Here is a 24,269-nt window from a genome sequence, read left to right as displayed (position 1 = left end):
ACCTGTTTAAAGGGAATCTGTCAGTGAGATCGAACCCCCAAACTGTATGGGCACACAGGTCTTTGAAATGTATATACATCAGCACCTTTATTTCTTCTATCTGTTGCTTCATTCCAGATTAATTACCCTTTCATTCATATGCAAATTAGTCATTTAGTGTTTTGGTCATCAACTAGCCACTGCCCTATGAGGTTTCCTCCTCGTCCAGCACCTGGCTATTTAGTTTGATGATAATACACTTTCTGATTTCCTGACATCACACAGGCAATGAGTATCAACCAAGCTAAGCTAGCTGGTACTGTATGAGAAAACAAGTTCTGCAGGCAGTGGCTCTTGAAGTGTTTTAAAGATAACAGCCGGTGGGTTGCACAGATCACACCGCTGTCACAAGTTTGTAAGGGGACACAACTCTGCTTTCTCAAATCGTCAGTACAATTCTGCAATTGAGTGACAAGTGATGGACAAGGCCACTGCTGCTTCCACTACTAGGCCGAATATTAGGCAACTCACAGTGAGCGTATTGTAAATACACCTCCAATTCATATATACCGTATTTTCTGGTGTATAAGACGACTGGGCGTATAAGACGACCCCCAACTTTTCCATATAAAATATGGAATTTGGGATATGCCCGCTGTATAAGACGGGGGTCATCTTATACGCCCAGTCATCTTATATGGCCTGTGGTTCCCAGGGTCTGAAGGAGAGGAGACTCTCCTTCAGGCCTTGGGATCCATATTCATGTTAAAAATAAAGAATAAAAATAAAAAATATGTATATACTCACCCCTCCGAGAAGCCTGGCTGTCACTGCGGCAAGCGTCTGCCTCCGTTCCTAAGAATTGCAGAGCATGAAGGACCCTCGATGACGTCGCAGTCCTGTGATTGGTCCGTGACCACTCATGTGACCGGTCACCTGACCGTGACGTCATCGAATCATCAAATGAGGCCATTTCGAGACAGAATCCTACAAACTGTTCTAGTTGACACAGGGACTTGAGGTGACCAGGCCTGTTGGAGCTCTGCTGCAGTGGAAGAGGGGTTTGCTTTGGATTTTCTAGCCAACAAACATTCCTCCTGAGCAGTTGTCTTGCGGGGTCTGCCGGAGCTGGGCTTGTCAAACACATCGCCAGTCTCTTCAAATCTTTTTTTAATTCTTTGTACTTGACACTGAGACACATTAAAGGTGCCAGCCACCTCTGCTGAGGATCTGGTCTTCAGCCTCTTGATAATCCAGGCTTTGATCGCAAGGTGGATTTTTGGCATGTTGTCAGAGCTCAAGTTGCAGTTTAAGTGAAGGTCTGGGGTGCTGGGCTTCGTTTTATACACACACACTAATTAACCGATCATTTACTGAGCACAGGTGAGGATGTATACTAGGATTTGGTGCATTATATGACCAGGCGACAAAACCTTTGTCTTGCTAAAATCTGACCATTCTGGGTCCATTAACTGATCAATATTTCTGCATTGATGCCAATTTATTTTCTTAACCTAAACCACATTTCGGAGGGTTTCAGCTTTCAAAAGAATAGGTTATACAACCAATGGATGAATTTAACGTCGGGTCATAAACTTTTATTTACATAACATGGATAAGCGACATAACTTCTATCAGGAAGTGTATGTAGGAAGGCTATGTGGGGCCCATGCTGTATATAGGGAGGCTATGTGGGGTTACTGCTGTATATAGGGAGGCTATGTGGGGCTCATGCTGTATATAAGGAGGCTATGTAGGGCTCATGCTGTATATAGGGAGTCTTTTTTTGGCTCATCAACTGTATAATCAGCTATATAACATCAAATAATTGTAATAAATATGTATATATGGAGGCTTTTTTGGCTTCTGCTGTATATAGGGAGGCTATGTGGGGTCATGCTGTATATAAGGAGGCTACATGGTGCTTATGCTATATAAATAGGGAGGTTTAGTGGGGCTCATGATGTATATAGAGAGGCTTTTTTTTGCTCATGCTGTATATAGAGAGGCTGTGTGTGGCTCATTCTGTATATAGGGAGGCTTTTTTGGCTCATGCTGTATATAGGAAGGTTATGTGGGGCCTATGCTATATATGGAGGCTATGTGGGGCTGCTGCTGTATATAGGGAGGCTATGTGGGGCTCATGCTGTGTATAAGGAGTTTACATGGGGCTTATGCTGTATATTGGGAGGCTATGTGGAGCTCATGCTGTATATAAGGAGGCTACATGGGGCTTATGAGGTATATAGGGAAGCTATGTGGGGCTCAATCTGTATATAGAGAGGCTTTTTTTTCTCATGCTGCATATAAGGAGGCTACATGAGGCTTATGCTGTATATAGGGAGGCTATGTGGAGCTCATGCCGTATTTAGGGAGGCTATGTGGGGCTCATGCTGTATATAAAGAGGCTTTTTTGGCTCATGCTGTATAGGAAGGATATGTGGAGCTCATGCCGTTTATAAGGAGGCTACATGGGGCTTATGTTGTATATAGGGAGGCTATGTGGAGCTCATGCTGCATATAAGGAGGCTATGTGGGCTCATGCTGTATATAGAGAGGCTTTTTTGGCTCATGCTGTATAGGAAGGATATGTGGAGCTCATGCTGTATATAAGGAGGCTACATGGGGATTATGCTGTATATAGGGAGGCTATGTGGAGCTCATGCTGTATAAAGGGAGGATATGTGGAGCTCATGCCGTATTTAGGGAAGCTATGTGGGGCTCAATCTGTATATAGAGAGGATTTTTTTCTCATGCTGCATATAAGGAGGCTACATGGGGCTTATGCTGTATATAGGGAGGCAATGTGGAGCTCATGCCGTATTTAGGGAGGCTATGTGGGGCTCATGCTGTATATAGGGAGGCTTTTTTGGCTCATGCTGTATAGGAAGGATATGTGGAGCTCATGCTGTATATAAGGAGGCTACATGGGGCTTATGCTGTGTATAGAGAGGCTATGTGGAGCTCATGCTGCATATAAGGAGGCTATGTGGGCTCATGCTGTATATAGAGAGGCTTTTTTGGCTCATGCTGTATAGGAAGGATATGTGGAACTCATGCTGTATATAAGGAGGCTACATGGGGCTTATGCTGTATATAGGGAGGCTATGTGGAGCTCATGCTGCATATAAGGAGGCTATGTGGGGCTCATGCTGTATATAGAGAGGCTTTTTGACTCACGCTGCATATAAGGAGGCTATGTGGGGCTTATGCTGTATATAGGGAGGATATGTGGAGCTCATGCCGTATTTAGGGAGGCTATGTGGGGCTCATGCTGTATATGGGGAGACTTTTTGGCTCATGCTGTATATAGGGAGGCTATGTGGGGCCCATGCTGTATATAGGGAGGCTATGTGGGGCTCATGCTGTATATAAGGAGGCTACACTTTGCTTATGCTGTATAGAGGGAAGTTATGTGGAGCTCATGCTGTATATAGGGAGGCTATGTGGTGCTCATGCTGTATATAGAGAGCCTTTTTGACACATGATGTATATAAGGAGGCTACATGGGGCTTATGCTGTATATACAGTTGGGAGGCTATGTGGAGCTCATGCTGTATATAGGGAGGATATGTGGAGCTCATGCTGTATATAGGGAGGCTATGTGGGGCTCATGCTGTATGCAGGGAGGCTTTTTTGGCTCATGCTCTATATAGGGAGGCTATGTGGGGTCCATGTTGTATATAGGGAAGCTATGTGGTGCTCATGCTGTACATAGGGAGTCTTTCTTTGGGTCATGCTATATAATATCAGCTGTATAATCAGGTGTAGAACATCAAATAATTATAATAAATATGTTAATATTAATATTGAGCAGAATTAATTTCAGCCTATTGGTTTGGCCCTCCACAACATATGTTGTTGTATTAGGCTTTGTGAGGATCATGTATACCCTACCTAGCATATTTTATTCAGTACTTTTTGTAAAGGCTTGAATAACAGTGGTTGAAAATGTTGTAAAACGCTAATTATAGTTGTGTACAAAATGTATGGTAAAAGAAAAAGTGGGAAATATGGGAGCTGCTAGCAGGAGCAGTACCACCTCCATTGGCACCAGCCATCTGGGCAATAGTACTACTAAAAGTAGGTCACAATTTTCCTCCTTTTCCTTGTATATGGCACTCCTCACTGCAGGATGATGTTACCTCATACAGCGACCTGCTCAGTTTATGTCAGTAGTGCATAGTTCACCTCCTGCAATATCATACCAGTTAATCTTTTATATTGCAGATGGTCCGTTTTGTCAATGATACATTTCTATGCGCACCACTCTTTAGACTAAGGAATACATTTCACAACAATATCTTAGGCTACTTTCACACATCAGGCTTTTGCCGTCAGGCACAATCCGGCAAATTTTGAAAAAAACGGATCCTTTTTTTCCCCCGGCTCCGTTTTTATCTCATAGAGTTGTATCAGCGCCGGATTGCGCCTGATGGCCACACGTTTCATCCGTTTTTTGCCAGATCCATCTAAAATTAGTTTTCCGGCAGCTGGGGAAAACATTCATAGGAATGTTTTTTCTGTCCGGTGAAAAATCACCCAGCGACTGATCCGGCGAAAAACGTATGAACCGTGTGTTGAAATGATGAATCCGGCCTCCAAATGTGGTTTTTCATGCATTTCTCCATTGAAGTCATGCACATTTTCTGTTCTGGTCTCTCTCTCTCCCCGATAAACAAAAACGGATCCACCAAAAAAACGAATCCAGTGCATCAGTTTTTCACAATTTGCACATGATCAGTTTTTTAAAAAAAAATCGCCAAATTATGCCTCCAGGCAAAAAAAAACTGATATGTGAAAGTAGCCTTAGTTATTTTTTCTTATTCTATTTATTAGATGAGTCAGCCTTTGTTCCCGAATGACATGAAGGACATGATTCACATGCCTAGTTGTGCCTATCAGCCTTGGAGGCAGGGGCACAGGCAGTGGCAGACAAGTATGTTTTGACACTCTGAGTCAGGGTAAATCTTGAGGTGGCAGTCAGGTGGAGAAGTAAGGAGCTCAGGACATTCCCCAAACTCAGTCAACTATCAGAGAAGTAACGGACAATGACAATAATGATGATTATGGTTGTGTGGTGGACAAGACCTGGAAACTAGATCAGGGTGCTGCTGAAGTGATGTCATCAGAGGAGGAGGGTGTTGTCAGTTGGGAAAGACCAGTGCCAATGTCTGAACAATAGATCTTCTGGGTTAGATTTTATTATTATGTGGTCAGCTTAGGAGCCAGTTTTGCTGCTAGTGGTATTAGTATATTAGTGATGGAGACTAAACAACACCTTAATTCACAGGTAATGCTAATGGCCCATCATACTTGAGGCCACCTCGAATCTGAGTGTTCTTTTCTACATTGTTGATAGAAAAAACTTTTGCAGTGTGCAGGCTTTACAGGAGGAAAATAGGCCATGGATTTTCATGCTCCAAGAAACTAGGAACTCTGGCCTGCATTTGCATATGAAGCAGCATCACCTGGTCATGTGGTAAAAGCAAACTGACCAGTAATATGTGCAAGAATCAACCTATTCTCTTCCTCATAATAATCTTCATGGTACACAGGCTGCATTCTCAAGTAGTGCTTGGTCATTGTCATCATCAACATCCTCATATACTGCTTTCTATACTTATCCTTCTCTTCCTCCATTGCATCATTAGTTAGCCTTATATATAGCCAACAGTAGCGAAGCTACTTGGGGGGCAGAGGGGGCCATCGCCCTGGGCCCTGTCACATGAAGGGGCCCACTGGGAGCCCCTGTCACTTTTTGATGAGGCAGAACACTCCACAGGAGGAGAGCAGCACAGTGGAGTCTCCCTTCTGCAGTGTACGGTGCTGGCGGCTTCTTTGGGGTTGCAGATTTGTGCACGCTGGGACTGGCTCAGGAGATGCTGGGTCCTAGTGCCCACGTGCATTTATCTCACACACTTCCTAGTCCTGCCGTCTTACTGCCTGCTAACTTGGTAAGTGGCATGTCATGGTCACTGGGGAGGTGAATGTGAGAGGATGTGGGTGTTGTGGTGGAGAGGGGACAGGGCACTGGGGGTGAATGTTAGAGGATAGGGTATTGTGAGGGAGGGGGAACTGGGCACTGGGGGTGAATGTTTTCATGATTTGGCACGTTCCTGGTGCTAGGACCTCAGCATTGTACATTCCTTGTTCATTCTTAAGGTTCTGGACTCTGATGTGCCATACATCATTTTCTAACTTCCCTGTGAAACACCATCTTAAAAAAATCTGTAATAACAACCTGACATAATTATATATATCAGAAAAGTGATCACCCCAATGTAATTATATCAGAATGTAAGTAGAATCCATAAGACCCGGAAGGGTCGACTTGTGGGTATACAGCCCTGAGGGAGCATTTTGGAGACCGGGTTGTGGTCACAGCTCCCACTATTGTCAGATAGTTTCCATCTGACAAAGAGGTGCCCTAAAAGAAAAGCGGCTCTGAAACAGCTTCCCAAACTGTGGAGTCTGTGCACACTCACTGCCTATTCTCCCATGTTTCCCAGGTCGCTCCACCACCCGTATCTGCGGTCTGCAGAATACAGGTCACCATTATAGGGTAGAGCAGGGCTGTGGTCACAGCTCCCAGTATGGCCAGACGGCGCCCATCTGACAATGGGGTGCCCCAAAAGCTGCTCCCGAACTGTGAGGTCTCTGTGCACTCACTGCCTGCTCTCCCAGGGGACTGTGGCCAGGATGCTCCACCACCCTTGTTCTGCAGAATACAGGTCGCCATTACTGTGGTGACGGGACCAGCGCGGAGACACTCTACTCAGCTCATTACTATGATGTAAAGCAAACTGAAAGTAGCAGTACCTATATATCATAAATAATAATAAAAAATATTTATGCAAAAATAGAAACAAATAATATGTGATATATAGTGGCTAAATGGACGAATGGGAGACCATTCATGATTAAAGAGAAACCAAAAAGAAACCAACCTGAACTAATGGTCTAAAAAAAGTACAAATGCGACTTTTATTAAAATAAAATACAGTGGTAAACGGTAGCACTAAAGCAAAGATGTGCCCGTACACAACCACAGTAATTAAAAAATATTCCATACAAAAAAATATAAATAAAATTGCAGCGGATCCAAAGTAATATGGGCACACAGGTGATAGAAATGTTACACTAGTCCTACCTGTCTGCCTGATATCAATTATCTTGTTGCTGAGAAATGTTATATTCTGTCTTTATGTTGATGATTTCTTCCAGGCTCCGGGATGTACGGTGCTGGAAGAAATCCCTGCCCCTTGCCCTCATTACAATACTATCCCTCTCCCTCTGCCATGCACTCCCTCAGGAATACATACCTCATCCTCCCTTCTGTGGACACTGCATTCAGGGATCTTCTGCGCAGGCGCCGTCAACTTCCGCTCCAGTGATCTCTGGTGTGCGCGCTGATAAGGTGCTCTCCCCACTTCCTCCCTGCATAAGTCATTGCTATGTATATATGGTTCCTAGTGATCACTGTGCAGGGAGGAAGTGGGGAGAGCACCTTATCGACTCGCACTTCGGAGGTCACAGTGACTCGCCTGCGCAGAATTACCTGAATGCAGTGCACACGAAGGGAGGAGGAGGTACAGATCGTGGTGAGTTGCAGGATTCCGACGCCATAACTGACACACATGGGAGAGGGTAGCATTACAATGAAAACACAGGAGACAGGGATTTCTTACAGCACCGCACACCTCGGAACCTGGAACAAAATCATTAGCATATAGACAGAATATCACATTTCTCAGCAACAAGACCATTAATATGAGGAAGACAGGTAGGACCAGTGTGACATTGTATGCCTATATTAATGAGTCTTATACGTCCCCAGCTTTTGTTTTATTTCACTGCTGGAGTGGCGCCTTAAAATCAAGACCTCTACCAACTCTATGATACTCACCTTCCGTCATTTTCATCTGTTATCACCTCCGCTCAGCTCCATATTCTGCAATTTGTGACCTGTCCAGTGCTCCAGTGTTTCATGGAGTGGCACAGAGGTCTCTAATCAATGTGAGTCTATGAGAGCCTCTTTCTGGCCTCTTTCTCACCTCTGTCTTTCATAGACTTACATTGACACATATTCTAACTTCTGGCCAATCAGAAGCTGTGCTCACAAGATTGAGTTGTGGAACTGGAGCTGTGCCAAAAAATGGCGAATACGCCGGAGGATGAGTATATGACCTGGGAAAGGGACTTGCGTTTAAAGCACCACTCCAGCGGTGATAAAAAAAAACCCTGATAGAGTGGTGCATTAATAATAAGCAATTTATTATTATAAATTTAATTATGGCTTGGAATAAATGTCTGAAGTCACTTTATGTGACTGCAGTTGCCAAATTATGACAGGGAGAGCCTGTTATATGAGCCCCCAATATCACTGGTATTATCAGGCGGTCACGGACCCCATGTTTACTATGTGCTTGTGTCAACTAAAAGGGTTTGGTTTCTCTCAATAGAAGAGAATTGAGAGAAAGAGTGGTACCATGACCGCCTGCTGACATCAGTGATACAGGGGCAATTGTTACTGTACATGGGGGGACTCAGGGAACATTGTTAAATGTTAAGTGCGCACGTAGGCATTATTGTTATAGGGGCACTCAGAGTATTGTGACCATCAAAGTGGAATATGAGGTATTATTACTTTTTAGAGACAAAATGTGGAGGGCACTAGCACAGGGCATTAATATATTTTAGGGGGGGGGGGAATTTTACTATCTAGAGAGGCCCAGTGGTGGCATTACCATGTGGGGCGGTAAAAGGAGCCATTATGGTACCACACAGCAGGTGCTCTAGGACACATGTGGCAGCAGTGGCTCAGTATTGGAATTGGTAGAATGAGGAGTTTGCACTGGTTGGGCATAGATATGAACGATGCTGGAAATGTGAGAAGTCAGATGTGTCTGTGTTGTATTCTCTGCAGCTGAGTCCTGGCTGGGGAAGTTGTCATGTCGGTCTGGGCCAGATGGAAAAGACGGGAAAAGTGAACGACTCCATGAGAAGGAACATCAGCTGTAAGTAACTATTTGTAATTGTGCTGTGATCTCTTATATAGTCTGCAGGACTGGTTTCCATATAGTAATATCAGTGTTCGTTTTTGTATGTACATTTATTTTCAATCACAGCGCATCATCTGCTGATGTTCCCTAAACTCACAATTAGGGTGCACCACGTAGCGGTAGTCGGGGTACCTGGTTAGGGGTCCACTCAGATTTTTCGCCCCCCCCCCCCCCCAAGCTGAAATCCTAGCTACGCCTCTGATAGCAAAGAAATATGCTAATGACTTTGGTGGAAACTCAACTCCAATATGCCCAAGTTCACCACAAATGAGGGCAAACTACATGGATTGTACTGCCTTTTCTAAAATTATGTTAGAACGGACCAGTGGAAGCATGTTAAACGTGAAATGGCTGTAGTCCTGTTCTTTTGCCTGCATACCTGCATTCGTCCTGCCCTCAAAAACCTTGTCCATGAAAAGCTTTCTTAAATAAAGGACTTAGGTTTTTATGGCACGGTAAATGGCGTGTTGCTGCTTTTTTTTCTCTATTTTGGATTGCTACACGTGTGTTTTTCCAAGCAAGCACCTGCATCACAGTGATTTCACCCAGCAAAGTGTCGCTGACTCAGAGCGCACTCTACCAGTAAGTAGACTGTTTCTTAGTGCCATTCTATTTTTTCCTTTTTTAGTCTACCCCTTAGATATCACTTGCCCTAATCCTAACCTCCTGTCCCAAAGCACTGGAACTCTTTTATGCTGCCGGTGAGCCGACGCATACAGACTTTTCGCAAATGGGTGGTCAGGAGATCTGTCCCTAACGGGGGTTCATGGCATTGTAATCATAGTCTCTTAGTCAACAGCATGTGTAGTCAGAGGTGTGTATTCTTTATCAGGTAGGTCATCTATCCAGTCAGGCACAACATCATTCTAGCTTGGGTGTATCTTCTGGTATGGGAGCTTTCTTGCAATGAGATTCGTGTATCCAAGTGGGTCTTCCCTCCAGTTTCACAGAGGTTGGTGTCATCAGCAGCACTTGCAAAGGACAATCAAATATAGAATCGAGTGTTCTCCTTACAAACTTTTTCACCAACACCCAATCTCCTGGTTTCAAGAAGTGCGTACTGGGTACTGAATCTGCATCTGGCAATGAAGAGAAAACTCAAGAATGGATATTAGCAAGTTTCTTGGTGAGTTCAATTACATAAACAAAGTATCATATTGCATAGTCAGCTGCTGACTAAATAGTGCGATCGGGAGTGTCTCATGCCATGGTTTGTTTGTCTCTTGGACAACTTTCAACATCCTGTTCTTAAGTATCCTGTTTAGTCTTTCTACTTTCCCGCTACTTTGGGAATGGTAGGGAGTGTGTAGGCCTAACTTTGACCCTACTGCTGACCAGATCTATTGTGTTAGGTTTGCTGTGAATGCGGGTCCCTGATCACTTTCTAGCACTTCTGGAACCCCATATCTGCACACTATTTCTGAAAGTAGTTACTTTGCAGTAGTGTTCGTCGACTGGTTCTTCACTGGGAAAGCTTCTGGCCATCCTGAGAACACATCTATGATCACAAGGGCAGATTCAAATCCACCATTTGGTGGCATCTGGATGTGGTCTATCTGGATCCTCTTGAAGGGGTACAGTGGTTTGGCCAGATGATGTGGGGGAACTTTCTCCTCTCGTCCAGGTTTGCATTTGCCACAGGTCAAACAGCTGCTAGTGAATTTAGCTGTTAGGGTGGAAATCCCCAGAGCGAACCAGTAAGCACTGATCAGATCATTCATCTGTGTCTTTGATCTGTGTATGGGGCCATGTGCCCATTGAACCACCATAGGGTACATGCTTTGAGGTAGGCAGGGTTTGGAGACCATTGCGTATACCCTTCCTTCTTCATGTGTTGCTCCCTTCCGCATCCAATTTGCCTGCTCCTGCAACTTCTTGAACAGATTCAAGGACATCATTTTGTCTGGTTTCTTGTCCTCAGTCGTCATGTATTAGCCATCTGGCTCTATGACCTCTGTCGTGTGCTATGCCTTGTGAGTACCTGGAACCGGTATAAATGTTTGCAGCTTTGCCTTCTGCAATCTGGCAGGCTTTCATCAGCTCTATGAGTTCTGCCTCCTGGGCTGACAGGCTAGGCACCAGACTTCTGGACCATAAGATTTCTTGATTGCTGGTCACTGCACATCCCGTGTGGAATCTTCTTTCATCATCTGCAAATCTGGAGCCATCTACATAGAGGATCAACTTTGGGTTGGCCAGTAGCTCATCTGTTGTGAACTATATTTCTTGGCTCCCTCTTGTGGTCACTAGCGGTATTACACTTGGATCATCTTTCTCCAGGTTGGTACTCACCTGGTTCGTTAGGCCTTGGGTGTTCCTATTTAGACTTCCTGGAAACTCAGTCTAGTGCCTGGAATCGATGTAGTCAGTCTATGTCTGTTTGCTCCTGACTCCTGGTCTCCTGTTCCTTGCAAGATAAGCTAAGTCCTGCTTTCTTATTTTTGTTTATTCGCTTTGCTTCTATTTTGTTCCAGCTTGTTCATAATGTGATTCCTGATTTTTGCTGGAAGCTCTAGGGGGCTGATATTCTCCCCCCACACCGTTAGTCGGTGCGGGGGTTCTTGGACTTTCAGCGTGGATATTTTTGTAGGGTTTTTGCTGACCGTATAAGTCTCCTTCCTATTTTCTGCTATTAATTAGTGGGCCTCTCTTTGCTAAATCTAGTTCATTCTTACGTTTGTTTTTTCTTCTTCCCCTTTTTCCTCTGAGTGGCTTGAAGCTCTGCTGCAGACATGAATGTTCAGACTCTGATTACTAGTGTGGATCAGCTTGCTGCACGAGTGCAGGGCATTCAGGATTTTGTTATTAGTAGTCCTATGTCAGAGCCTAAGATACCTATTCCTGAGCTTTTCTCTGGTGACCGATTTAAATTTGGGAATTTTAGGAATAATTGTAAATTGTTTCTATCTTTGAGACCGCGTTCGTCTGGAGACTCAGCTCAGCAAGTTAAAATTGTTATCTCTTTCTTGCGTGGCGACCCTCAGGATTGGGCTTTTTCATTGGCGCCGGGAGATCCGGCATTGGCAAATATTGATGCGTTTTTTCTGGCGCTCGGATTGCTTTATGAGGAGCCCAATCTTGAAATTCAGGCAGAAAAAGCGTTGCTGGCTATCTCTCAGGGCCAAGATGAGGCTGAAGTGTATTGCCAAAAATTTCGGAAATGGTCCGTGCTTACTCAATGGAATGAGTGTGCTCTGGCCGCAAATTTCAGAAATGGCCTTTCTGAAGCCATTAAGAATGTAATGGTGGGTTTTCCCATTCCTACAAATCTGAGTGATTCTATGGCTCTGGCCATTCAGATAGATCGGCGTTTGCGGGAGCGTAAATCTGCTAATCCTCTGGCAGTGTTGTCTGAACGGACACCTGACTCAATGCTATGTGATAGAATTCAGACTAGAACTGAACGACAAAATCATAGACGTCAGAATGGGTTGTGTTTTTACTGTGGTGATTCTACACATGTTATCTCAGCATGCTCTAAACGCCTAACAAAGATGGTTAGTCCTGTCGCCATTGGTAATTTGCATCCTAAGTTTATTTTGTCTGTAACTCTAATTTGCTCATTGTCTTCCTACCCTGTAATGGCATTTGTGGATTCAGGTGCTGCCCTGAGTCTTATGGACTTGTCGTTCGCCAAGCGCTGTGGTTTTGTCCTGGAGCCTTTGAAAAATCCTATTCCTCTTAGAGGAATTGATGCTACGCCATTGGCGGAGAATAAGCCGCAGTATTGGACACAAGTGACCATGTGCATGGCTCTTGAACATCGGGAGGTGATTCGTTTTCTTGTTCTGCATAAAATGCATGATTTGGTCGTTTTGGGTCTGCCATGGTTACAGACCCATAATCCAGTTTTGGATTGGAAGGCAATGTCTGTGTCAAGTTAGGGTTGTCAGGGAATTCATTGCGATTCCCCGTCGGTGTCTATTGCTTCTTCTACTCCTTCTGAAGTTCCGGAGTATTTGTTGGACTATCAGGATGTATTCAGTGAGTCCAGGTCCAGTGCCCTTCCTCCTCATAGGGACTGTGACTGCGCTATAGATTTGATTCCTGGTAGTAAATTTCCTAAGGGACGATTATTTAATTTATCTGTACCTGAGCATGCCGCAATGCGTTCTTATATAAAGGAGTCTTTGGAGAAGGCACATATTCGTCCATCCTCTTCCCCTCTTGGTGCGGGATTCTTTTTTGTAGCCAAGAAAGACGGGTCTTTGAGACCTTGTATAGACTATCGGCTTCTGAATAAAATCACGGTTAGTGTTGAGCGATACCGTCCGATACTTGAAAGTATCGGTATCGGAAAGTATCGGCCGATACCGGCAAAGTATCGGATCCAATCCGATACCGATACCCGATACCAATACAAGTCAATGGGACTCAAGTATCGGACGGTATCCCTGATGGTTCCCAGGGTCTGAAGGAGAGGAAACTCTCCTTCAGGCCCTGGGAACCATATAAATGTGTAAAAGAAAGAATTAAAATAAAAAATATCGCTATACTCACCTGTCCGACGCAGCCGGGACTTCAGCGAGGGAACCGGCAGCGTTGTTTGTTTAAAAATCGCGCTATTACTTGGTTACGTGAATTCCCGGCTTGTGATTGGTCAGGTCGGCCATGTTGCCGGGACGCGGACCAATCACAGCAAGCCGTGACGAAATTACGTCACGGCTTGCTGTGATTGGTCCGCGTCCCGGCAATATGGCCGCCCTGACCAATCACAAGCCGGGACGTCACGGGAGGCTGGACACGCGCTCATTTTAAAATGGGCGCATGTCCAGCCTCCCGTGACGTCACGGCTTGTGATTGGTTGCGCCGCGATCAACCAATCACAAGCCGGGAGGCTGGACGCGCTCATTTTGAAATGGGCGCGTGTCCAGCCTCCCGTGACGTCACGGCTTGTGATTGGTTGCGCCGCGATCAACCAATCACAAGCCGGGAGGCTGGACGCGCTCATTTTGAAATGGGCGCGTGTCCAGCCTCCCGGCTTGTGATTGGTTGACCGCGACGCAACCAATCACAAGCCGTGACGTCACGGGAGGCTGGACACGCGCCCTTTTTAAAATGAGCGCGTTTCCAGCCTCCCGTGACGTCACGGCTTGTGATTGGTTAATGGCGGCCATGTTGCCGGGACGCGGACCAATCACAGCAAGCCGTGACGTATTTTCGTCACGGCTTGCTGTGATTGGTCCGCGGCCCGGCAACATGGCCGCCCTGACCAATCACAAGCCGGGACTTCGCGTAACCATGTAAAAGCGGGAATTTTAAACAAACAACGCTGCCGGTTCCTGCGCTGAGGTCCCGGCTGCGTCGGACAGGTGAGTATAGCGATATTTTTTATTTTAATTCTCTATTTTACACATTTTAACATTAATGTTGTTCCGATACCCGATACCCGATACCACAAGAGTATCGGAATCCCGGTATCGGAATTCCGATACAGCAAGTATCGGCCGATACCCGATACTTGCAGCATCGGAATGCTCAACACTAATCACGGTCAAATTTCAGTATCCTTTGCCACTATTGTCGGACTTGTTTGCTCGGATTAAGGGTGCCAAGTGGTTCACCAAGATAGATCTTCGTGGTGCGTACAACCTTGTGCGCATTAAGCAGGGAGATGAATGGAAAACTGCGTTTAATACGCCCAAAGGTCATTTTGAGTACTTGGTGATGCCTTTTGGGCTTTCTAATGCTCCTTCAGTGTTTCAGTCTTTTATGCATGACTGTTATGGTTCTCAATGGCAAGAGAACATAGCCCAGCAAACATACGAACTAGCTCTTGGAAGGATGGAAACTAAACTGACCATGAACTAAACCTGCCGCACAACTAACAGTAGCCGGGTAGCGTAGCCTGCGTTTTATCCCTAGACGCCCAGCGCCGGCCGGAGAACTAACTAATCCTGGCAGAGGAAAATATAGTCCTGGCTCACCTCTAGAGAAATTTCCCCGAAAGGCAGACAGAGGCCCCCACAAATATTGGCGGTGATTTTAGATGAAATGACAAACGTAGTATGAAAATAGGTTTAGCAAAATTGAGGTCCGCTTACTAGATAGCAGGAAGACAGAAAGGGCACTTTCATGGTCAGCTGAAAACCCTATCAAAATACCATCCTGAAATTACTTTAAGACTCTAGTATTAACTCATAACATCAGAGTGGCAATTTCAGATCACAAGAGCTTTCCAGACACAGAAACGAAACTACAGCTGTGAACTGGAACAAAATGCAAAAACAAACAAGGACTAAGTCCAACTTAGCTGGGAGTTGTCTAGCAGCAGGAACATGCACAGAAAGGCTTCTGATTACAATGTTGACCGGCATGGAAGTGACAGAGGAGCAAGGCTAAATAGCGACTCCCACATCCTGATGGAAACAGGTGAACAGAGAGGATGATGCACACCAGTTCAATTCCACCAGTGGCCACCGGGGGAGCCCAAAATCCAATTTCACAACAGTACCCCCCCCTCAAGGAGGGGGCACCGAACCCTCACCAGAACCACCAGGGCGATCAGGATGAGCCCTATGAAAGGCACGGACCAAATCGGAGGCATGAACATCAGAGGCAGTCACCCAAGAATTATCCTCCTGACCGTATCCCTTCCATTTGACCAGATACTGGAGTTTCCGTCTGGAAACACGGGAGTCCAAGATTTTTTCCACAACGTACTCCAACTCGCCCTCAACCAACACCGGAGCAGGAGGCTCAACGGAAGGCACAACCGGTACCTCATACCTGCGCAATAATGACCGATGAAAAACATTATGAATAGAAAAAGATGCAGGGAGGTCCAAACGGAAGGACACAGGGTTAAGAATCTCCAATATCTTGTACGGGCCGATGAACCGAGGCTTAAACTTGGGAGAAGAAACCCTCATAGGGACAAAACGAGAAGACAACCACACCAAGTCCCCAACACAAAGCCGAGGACCAACCCGACGCCGGCGGTTGGTAAAAAGCTGAGTCTTCTCCTGGGACAACTTCAAATTGTCCACTACCTGCCCCCAAATCTGATGCAACCTCTCCACCACAGCATCCACTCCAGGACAATCCGAAGATTCCACCTGACCAGAAGAAAATCGAGGATGAAACCCCGAATTACAGAAAAAGGGAGACACCAAGGTGGCAGAACTGGCCCGATTATTGAGGGCAAACTCCGCTAAAGGCAAAAAAGCAACCCAATCATCCTGATCTGCAGACACAAAACACCTCAAATATGTCTCCAAGGTCTGATTCGTCCGCTCGGTCTGGCCATTAGTCTGAGGATGGAAAGCAGACGAGAAAGACAAATCTATGCCCATCCTAGCACAGAATGCTCGCCAAAATCTAGACACGAATTGGGTACCTCTGTCAGAAACGATATTCTCCAGAATACCATGCAAACGGACCACATTTTGAAAAAACAGAGGAACCAACTCGGAAGAAGAAGGCAACTTAGGCAGGGGAACCAAATGGACCATCTTAGAGAAACGATCACACACCACCCAGATGACAGACATCTTCTGAGAAACAGGAAGATCCGAAATAAAATCCATCGAGATGTGCGTCCAGGGCCTCTTCGGGATAGGCAAGGGCAACAACAATCCACTTGCCCGAGAACAACAAGGCTTGGCCCGAGCACAAACGTCACAAGACTGCACAAAGCCTCGCACATCTCGAGACAGGGAAGGCCACCAGAAGGACCTTGCCACCAAATCCCTGGTACCAAAGATTCCAGGATGACCTGCCAACGCAGAAGAATGAACCTCAGAAATGACTTTACTGGTCCAATCATCAGGAACAAACAGTCTACCAGGTGGGCAACGATCAGGTCTATCCGCCTGAAACTCCTGCAAGGCCCGCCGCAGGTCTGGAGAAACGGCAGACAATATCACTCCATCCTTAAGGATACCTGTAGGTTCAGAATTACCAGGGGAGTCAGGCTCAAAACTCCTAGAAAGGGCATCCGCCTTAACATTCTTAGAACCCGGCAGGTAGGACACCACAAAATTAAACCGAGAGAAAAACAACGACCAGCGCGCCTGTCTAGGATTCAGGCGTCTGGCGGACTCAAGATAAATTAGATTTTTGTGGTCAGTCAATACCACCACCTGATGTCTAGCCCCCTCAAGCCAATGACGCCACTCCTCAAAAGCCCACTTCATGGCCAAAAGCTCCCGATTCCCAACATCATAATTCCGCTCGGCGGGCGAAAATTTACGCGAGAAAAAGGCACAAGGTCTCATCACGGAGCAATCGGAACTTCTCTGCGACAAAACCGCCCCAGCTCCGATTTCAGAAGCATCGACCTCAACCTGAAAAGGAAGAGCAACATCAGGCTGACGCAACACAGGGGCGGAAGAAAAGCGGCGCTTAAGCTCCCGAAAGGCCTCCACAGCAGCAGGGGACCAATCAGCAACATCAGCACCCTTCTTAGTCAAATCAGTCAATGGTTTAACAACATCAGAAAAACCAGCAATAAATCGACGATAAAAGTTAGCAAAGCCCAAAAATTTCTGAAGACTCTTAAGAGAAGAGGGTTGCGTCCAATCACAAATAGCCTGAACCTTGACAGGATCCATCTCGATGGAAGAGGGGGAAAAAATATATCCCAAAAAGGAAATCTTTTGAACCCCAAAAACGCACTTAGAACCCTTCACACACAAGGAATTAGACCGCAAAACCTGAAAAACCCTCCTGACCTGCTGGACATGAGAGTCCCAGTCATCCGAAAAAATCAAAATATCATCCAGATACACAATCATAAATTTATCCAAATAATCACGGAAAATGTCATGCATAAAGGACTGAAAGACTGAAGGGGCATTTGAAAGACCAAAAGGCATCACCAAATACTCAAAGTGGCCCTCGGGCGTATTAAATGCGGTTTTCCACTCATCCCCCTGCTTAATTCGCACCAAATTATACGCCCCACGAAGATCTATCTTAGAGAACCACTTGGCCCCCTTTATGCGAGCAAACAAATCAGTCAGCAGTGGCAACGGATATTGATATTTAACCGTGATTTTATTCAAAAGCCGATAATCAATGCACGGCCTCAAAGAGCCATCTTTCTTAGCCACAAAGAAAAAACCGGCTCCTAAGGGAGATGACGAAGGACGAATATGTCCCTTTTCCAAGGACTCCTTTATATATTCTCGCATAGCAGCATGTTCAGGCACAGACAGATTAAATAAACGACCCTTAGGGTATTTACTACCCGGAATCAAATCTATGGCACAATCGCACTCCCGGTGCAGAGGTAAAGAACCAAGCTTAGGTTCTTCAAAAACGTCACGATATTCAGTCAAGAATTCAGGAATCTCAGAGGGAATAGATGATGAAATGGAAACCACAGGTACGTCCCTATGCATCCCCTTACATCCCCAGCTTAACACAGACATAGCTTTCCAGTCAAGGACTGGGTTATGAGATTGCAGCCATGGCAATCCAAGCACCAACACATCATGTAGGTTATACAGCACAAGAAAGCGAATAATCTCCTGGTGATCCGGATTAATCCGCATAGTTACTTGTGTCCAGTATTGTGGTTTATTGCTAGCCAATGGGGTGGAGTCAATCCCCTTCAGGGGTATAGGAGTTTCAAGAGGCTCCAAATCATACCCACAGCGTTTGGCAAAGGACCAATCCATAAGACTCAAAGCGGCGCCAGAGTCGACATAGGCATCCGCGGTAATAGATGATAAAGAACAAATCAGGGTCACAGATAGAATAAACTTAGACTGTAAAGTGCCAATTGAAACAGACTTATCAAGCTTCTTAGTACGCTTAGAGCATGCTGATATAACATGAGTTGAATCACCGCAATAGAAGCACAACCCATTTTTTCGTCTAAAATTCTGCCGTTCACTTCTGGACAGAATTCTATCACATTGCATATTCTCTGGCGTCTTCTCAGTAGACACCGCCAAATGGTGCACAGGTTTGCGCTCCCGCAGACGCCTATCGATCTGGATAGCCATTGTCATGGACTCATTCAGACCCGCAGGCACAGGGAACCCCACCATAACATCCTTAATGGCATCAGAGAGACCCTCTCTGAAATTCGCCGCCAGGGCGCACTCATTCCACTGAGTAAGCACAGCCCATTTACGGAATTTCTGGCAGTATATTTCAGCTTTGTCTTGCCCCTGAGATAGGGACATCAAGGCCTTTTCCGCCTGAAGTTCTAACTGAGGTTCCTCATAAAGCAACCCCAAGGCCAGAAAAAACGCATCCACATTGAGCAACGCAGGATCCCCTGGAGCCAATGCAAAAGCCCAATCCTGAGGGTCGCCCCGGAGCAAAGAAATCACAATCCTGACCTGCTGAGCAGGATCTCCAGCAGAGCGAGATTTCAGGGACAAAAACAACTTGCAATTATTTTTGAAATTTTGAAAGCAAGATCTATTCCCCGAGAAAAATTCAGGCAAAGGAATTCTAGGTTCAGATATAGGAACATGAACAACAAAATCTTGTAAGTTTTGAACTTTCGTGGTGAGATTATTCAAACCTGCAGCTAAACTCTGAATATCCATTTTAAACAGGTGAACACAGAGCCATTCCAGGATTAGAAGGAGAGAGAGAGAGAAAGGCTGCAATATAGGCAGACTTGCAAGAGATTCAATTACAAGCACACTCAGAACTGAGGAAAAAAAAAAAAAAAAAAATCTTCAGCAGACTTCTCTTTTCTCTCCTTTCTCTGTCAATTAATTTAACCCTTTTAGGCCGGTCAAACTATTATGGTTCTCAATGGCAAGAGAACATAGCCCAGCAAACATACGAACTAGCTCTTGGAAGGATGGAAACTAAACTGACCATGAACTAAACCTGCCGCACAACTAACAGTAGCCGGATAGCGTAGCCTGCGTTTTATCCCTAGACGCCCAGCGCCGGCCGGAGAACTAACTAATCCTGGCAGAGGAAAATATAGTCCTGGCTCACCTCTAGAGAAATTTCCCCGAAAGGCAGACAGAGGCCCCCACAAATATTGGCGGTGATTTTAGATGAAATGACAAACGTAGTATGAAAATAGGTTTAGCAAAATTGAGGTCCGCTTACTAGATAGCAGGAAGACAGAAAGGGCACTTTCATGGTCAGCTGAAAACCCTATCAAAATACCATCCTGAAATTACTTTAAGACTCTAGTATTAACTCATAACATCAGAGTGGCAATTTCAGATCACAAGAGCTTTCCAGACACAGAAACGAAACTACAGCTGTGAACTGGAACAAAATGCAAAAACAAACAAGGACTAAGTCCAACTTAGCTGGGAGTTGTCTAGCAGCAGGAACATGCACAGAAAGGCTTCTGATTACAATGTTGACCGGCATGGAAGTGACAGAGGAGCAAGGCTAAATAGCGACTCCCACATCCTGATGGAAACAGGTGAACAGAGAGGATGATGCACACCAGTTCAATTCCACCAGTGGCCACCGGGGGAGCCCAAAATCCAATTTCACAACACATGACATCTTCCGGAAGTATCTAGATAAATTTATGATTGTTTATCTGGATGATATTCTGTTTTTTTCTGATGATTGGGATTCTCATGTAAAGCAGGTCAGGATGGTGTTTCAGGTTTTGCGTGATAATGCTTTGTTTGTGAAGGGCTCAAAGTGTCCCTTTGGAGTGCAGAAGGTTTCCTTTTTGGGTTTCATTTTCTCCCCTTCTACAGTAGAGATGGACCCAGTCAAGGTCCGAGCTATTCATGATTGGACTCAACCCACGTCTGTTAAGAGTCTTCAGAAGTTCTTGGGTTTTGCTAATTTCTACCGTCGTTTTATTGCTAATTTCTCTAGCGTTGTTAAACCTTTGACGGATATGACCAAGAAAGGTTCTGATGTGGCTAATTGGGCTCCGGCAGCCATGGAGGCTTTCCGGGAGCTGAAGCGCCGGTTTACTTCGGCGCCTGTTTTGTGCCAGCCTGATGTCTCACTTCCCTTTCAGGTTGAAGTGGACCCTTCTGAGATCGGTGCAGGGGCTGTTTTGTCGCAGAAAGGCTCTGGTTGCTCTGTGATGAGACCTTGTGCTTTTTTTTCTAGGAAATTTTCGCCTGCGGAGCGGAACTATGATGTTGGTAATCGGGAGTTGTTGGCCATGAAGTGGGCATTTGAGGAGTGGCGTCATTGGCTCGAGGGAGCTAAGCATCGTGTGGTGGTCTTGATGGATCACAAAAATTTGATGTATCTCGAGTCTGCTAAGCGCCTGAATCCTAGACAGGCTCGTTGGTCGTTGTTTTTCTCCCGTTTTGACTTTGTGGTCTCATACTTGCCTGGTTCGAAGAATGTGAAGGCCGATGCTCTTTCTAGGAGTTTTGTGCCTGACTCTCCGGGAGTCTCAGAGCCAGCTGGTATTCTTAAAGAGGGAGTAATCTTGTCGGCCATTTCTCCTGATTTGCGTCGTGTGTTGCAGAGATTTCAGGCTGGTAGACCTGACCCTTGCCCACCTGATAGACTGTTTGTTCCTGATAAATGGACCAGCAGAGTTAACTCCGAGGTTCATTCCTCAGTGTTGGCGGGGCATCCTGGGATTTTTAGTACCAGAGATTTGGTGGCTAGGTCCTTTTGGTGGCCTTCCTTGTCGCGGGATGTGCGTTCTTTTGTGCAGTCCTGTGGGATTTGTGCTCAGGCTAAGCCTTGCTGTTCTCGTGCCAGCGGGTTGCTTTTGCCCTTGCCCGTCCCGAAGAGGCCCTGGACACACATTTCCATGGATTTCATTTCAGATCTTCCGGTGTCTCAAGGTATGTCTGTCATCTGGGTGGTGTGTGATCGCTTTTCCAAGATGGTCCATTTGGTGTTCTTGCCTAAGTTGCCTTCCTCTTCTGATCTGGTTCCTTTGTTCTTTCAGAATGTGGTTCGCTTGCATGGCATTCCTGAGAATATCGTGCCTGACAGAGGATCCCAGTTTGTGTCCAGATTCTGGCGATCTTTTTGTGCTAAGATGGGCATTGATTTGTCGTTTTCATCTGCCTTTCATCCTCAGACTAATGGCCAAACGGAGCGAACCAATCAGACGCTGGAGGCTTATTTGAGATGTTTTGTTTCTGCAGATCAGGATGATTGGGTGACCTTCTTGCCATTGGCTGAGTTTGCCCTCAATAATCGGGCTAGTTCCGCTACTTTGGTTTCACCATTTTTCTGCAACTCTGGTTTTCATCCTCGTTTTTCCTCGGGTCATGTTGAACCTTCTGACTGTCCTGGGGTGGATTCCGTGGTGGATAGGTTGCAGCGGATTTGGAATCATGTGGTGGACAACTTGAAGTTGTCACAGGAGAAGGCTCAGCGTTTTGCCAACCGCCGCCGCGGTGTGGGTCCCCGACTTCGTTTTGGGGATTTGGTTTGGTTATCTTCTCGGTATGTCCCTCTGAAGGTTTCCTCTCCTAAGTTTAAGCCTCGCTTTATTGGTCCTTATAAAATTTTGGAAGTCCTTAATCCGGTGTCTTTTCGTTTGGATCTTCCGGTGTCATTTGCCGTTCACAATGTGTTCCATAGGTCTCTGTTACGGCGGTACGTTGTGCCTGTGGTTCCTGCTGTTGACCCTCCGGCTCCGGTCTTGGTTGAGGGCGAGTTGGAGTACGTGGTGGAGAAGATCTTGGATTCTCGTCTCTCTAGATGGAGGCTTCAGTATCTGGTCAAATGGAAGGGCTATGGTCAGGAGGATAATTCCTGGGTGGTCGCCTCTGATGTTCATGCGGCCGATTTGGTGCGTGCCTTTCACGCTGCTCATCCTGATCGTCCTGGTGGTCTTGGTGAGGGTTCGGTGACCCCTCCTTAAAGGGGGGGTACTGTTGTGAACTATATTTCTTGGCTCCCTCTTGTGGTCACTAGCGGTATTACACTTGGATCATCTTTCTCCAGGTTGGTACTCACCTGGTTCGTTAGGCCTTGGGTGTTCCTATTTAGACTTCCTGGAAACTCAGTCTAGTGCCTGGAATCGATGTAGTCAGTCTATGTCTGTTTGCTCCTGACTCCTGGTCTCCTGTTCCTTGCAAGATAAGCTAAGTCCTGCTTTCTTATTTTTGTTTATTCGCTTTGCTTCTATTTTGTTCCAGCTTGTTCATAATGTGATTCCTGATTTTTGCTGGAAGCTCTAGGGGGCTGATATTCTCCCCCCACACCGTTAGTTGGTGCGGGGGTTCTTGGATTTTCAGCGTGGATATTTTTGTAGGGTTTTTGCTGACCGTATAAGTCTCCTTCCTATTTTCTGCTATTAATTAGTGGGCCTCTCTTTGCTAAATCTAGTTCATTCTTACGTTTGTCTTTTCTTCTTACCTCACCGTTATTATTTGTTGGGGGCTTGTATTATAACTTTGGGGTCCTTTCTCTTGAGGCAAGTGAGGTCTTATTTTCTCTGAAAGGGTTAGTTCTCCGGCTGGTGCGAGACGTCTAGAATCAACGTAGGTACGTTCCCCGGCTACTTCTAGTTGTTGTGCTAGGATTAGATATACGGTCAGCCAAGTTACCACCTTCCTATGAGCTGGTTTTTGTGTTTGCGGACTTAGCTGGAACTTCTGAGATCCTCTACCACTAGGATCATAACACTCATCCACCAGATTGGGTAATCCTGCTGTTTCATGTTGCATGATGCTGAAACAGTCATGGTCGTCAGTCTGGAGCAAATCTAGATTCTTGTGAAAGGTATCATGCAGATTTTGATCTGAAGAGTCCATATCTGCATCCCCCTTGGGAGTGGGAGTAGAGTGGCTGGGTTGAGACGTGCATCTGGAGATGGTGAAATTGTCTTGCAAGAGCAGAGAGCACTGGAGGTGAAGATGCCTGGTGGTGGAGAGATGTTTTGGCTGGGTTTGGTTGAGGATTGCTGAGATGTCATGCGGAGCCAGGATCTCCAGTGGATGTCCAAGAATGATGTCAGCAGTCTTGTCCAGGAGGGCGTGTGCTGCAAATACTGCCCTAATGCAGGAGGGGGCTCCCCTTGCAACTGTATCCAGGTGAGCTGAAAAGTAGTCTAAAGGTCTCTGCCTTCCCCCGTGAATCTGCATCAGGACTCGGTGGCATGGCCTTCTTTTTCCACAGGTGTAGATGAAATGGCTTCTCGTAGTCAGGTAGGCCTAGTGCTAGCACTGAGACTATGGAGTCTTTTAGTTTCCTGAATGAGTTGAAGGCTGCATCCAAGAGAAGGAACGGGGTTGCATTGATGCAATTGTACAGAGGCTGCGTTAAGACCGAGGCATCAGGGATCCAAGTTCAGCAATACAAAACAAGTTGTCGGGGTAGCCATCTTCTCCACAA

The 24,269-nt window shown here is 45.8% G+C and overlaps 1 protein-coding gene across 1 annotated transcript in view; it reads left to right on the top strand.

The window, feature by feature from the left end:
* The window catches only part of FNDC1 (fibronectin type III domain containing 1), a 344,034-nt gene that overhangs the window by 232,777 nt on the left and 86,988 nt on the right, over window positions 1–24,269 (top strand). The gene's annotated exons all lie outside the window — the stretch shown is intronic.

The sequence above is a fragment of the Ranitomeya variabilis genome, chromosome 2 (genome assembly GCF_051348905.1).
Source record: "Ranitomeya variabilis isolate aRanVar5 chromosome 2, aRanVar5.hap1, whole genome shotgun sequence".
NCBI lineage: Eukaryota > Metazoa > Chordata > Amphibia > Anura > Dendrobatidae > Ranitomeya > Ranitomeya variabilis.
The sequence above is the reverse complement of the archived record's forward strand: the minus strand, read 5'-3'. Positions and strand labels throughout refer to the sequence as shown.